The 2,239-nt window shown below is 30.8% G+C and overlaps 1 non-coding gene across 1 annotated transcript; it reads left to right on the top strand.

The window, feature by feature from the left end:
* Nucleotides 1-1,311: 1,311 nt before the first annotated feature.
* LOC131489663 (U6 spliceosomal RNA) lies at nucleotides 1,312-1,415 on the top strand. Its single transcript, XR_009250674.1, has one exon. It is a non-coding gene; the product is annotated as a U6 spliceosomal RNA (small nuclear RNA).
* Nucleotides 1,416-2,239: the final 824 nt, after the last annotated feature.

Below are 2,239 nucleotides of genomic sequence, written 5' to 3'. Positions count from 1 at the left end.
AAGGTCAGCTTCCATTCTTGATAAATGCTAGTCTTTATTTTAAACATTGTGTTTTATGACACTAGTTCCTATCATTTGAAGTCATATCCCATCTGTAGTAGGCTATATCCAAATGTCAAGATAAAATTTTTCAATTTATTGCATATTTAGGTATTTCTGACCATAGAAATAGCCAATTGACATGCAAAAGATATATAGTTTATTACCAAGTCTATCTGATTATTTGGGCAGCAGAAATCCCTGGGCCAGCACGATTGATATATGACATTCAGTTGCGTCAAACCAACCTCGCAGGGATTCAGTTAATTGAGTGGGAGCTATTATTACTGTCAAGAAATCCACACATGTTGCAGAATAGTTCACTCAGTACCAGAATAAAGGAACCTTAGAATTGAAAGTTGTCTTAGTAATTATTTAGTCCAAATTTCTCCAGTGTTGAATTTTCTCACAGATATTAACTCAGCATTGACTTGAGTACACCCAGATATGATTTTTAAAATTCCAAGTCTTAGTGAAACCAAATATCACAAAATTAGAGATTGGAAATACTAGAATTATCTATGTTTTTCTAGGTTGTAGATTCAAGGATCTTGTTAAATCATTTTTACTGTTGAAGCATTCTCAATCATCCTAAATAATTTTGTTGATATATAAGCATGAAGACAATAATGTTGAAGTGCTTTGTATCTTTCTATTATAAAAGTATACCAGAATACTTTCAATAAGATATTTGAAAAGGCCACAATATAAACATGGATTTGTCTTACCCTAAACTCCTCTGCAAAAGAAACCTTTTTAAAAAAGATAAATAAGTATTTTCTCTTAAAGCATATATAAGTCTGTTTTAGGTCAAGAAAAAATGTCCATAAACACATTCTGAGAATGTTCAAGCATTTTTTATGTCTGTTAACAAAAGTATGCATATGAAGTTAAAACTCTGTCATTGAAGTATTTACTAATCAACCACTGATAATGTTTATAATTGTCAAAAACATTAACAAAAAATTATTCAAAGTAGTTCAGTAAATGCTTCTCTTATTTATGGATATGTTTAAAAATGAAATGAGCTTTAAAAATCATTAATACCTGTGAATTTCATGATGAAATCACCATTATGGAATTGCCCCTAAGTAATGATTTTGGAGAAGTGTGCAGGTACATGTCTATGTAAGCCCTCAAATGCTAAACAAATAGTCCTAGAAAATGAAGATAAATTGTTTTGTATGTATTTTTCATCTTTGTCTTTCATCTTTATTTCTCATTTTCTGTCTGTATTGCCTTTTCTAGGCTCTCTGATATACAACAGAAGTGGTGCTGGCTTAGGCAGCACATATGCTAACATTGGAAAGATACAGAGAAGATTAGCGGCCCCTGGACAGGATGATAAAATAGAAGTGTTGATATTGACTATCTTTGGTCTCAGAGAGAAAGCTATCAATACTTCAATATTACATATGTTTTTTTTGGTTTTTTTCCCATTCAGATTATCAAATAAAAGAAGTCCCCTTCTATGGTGAGGTTTCCCCCCCCATCAATAATAGGTGTTGGCTTATTTGTGAAGTTTTTCTCTCTTATTGATCATATGACTTTTGTTCACTGTCCTATAAATGTTGCAAATTGTATAACATAGTTAAAATGATAAGTTACTCTTTTACTTATGGGATAAGCTATTCTGTATCATATGTTATTCTTGTTACATATTATTGAATTTGACTGGCCAATATTTTGTTAAAGATTCTGCATCCATGTGCATGAGAGATATTCATCAGATATGTTCTGACTTTTGCAAAGTGCTTGTCAACTTTTGATATTAAGGTCATGTTGGCAACATAAAATTAATTATTTCTTTGCTAAAATCTGGAAAAATTTTGCAACATTGATGTTATTTCTTTCTTAAAAATATAGAACAAGTACGTGGGAAACCATCTGCACATAAGGTTTTCTCCTTTTTTTTAAATTATAGATCTATTTTTATAAGGTATATAACAATTCAGATTTTCTATTCTTTTTTGAGTTCTACAGGAATTTGTCTATATAGCCAAAGTCACTGCCAAAAATTGTAAATACTTTTGTTATTTTTATGTCTAGAACCTTCAGTGATGATCATTTCGGTTCTTTCTGTTTTTTTTTTTTTTTTTTTTTTAATTTTTTTTTTCAACGTTTTTTATTTATTTTTGGGACAGAGAGAGACAAAGCATGAACGGGGCAGGGGCAGAGAGAGAGGGAGACACAGAATCGG

The sequence above is a fragment of the Neofelis nebulosa genome, chromosome 1 (genome assembly GCF_028018385.1).
Source record: "Neofelis nebulosa isolate mNeoNeb1 chromosome 1, mNeoNeb1.pri, whole genome shotgun sequence".
NCBI lineage: Eukaryota > Metazoa > Chordata > Mammalia > Carnivora > Felidae > Neofelis > Neofelis nebulosa.
This window is presented reverse-complemented; position numbering and strand designations above follow the sequence as displayed.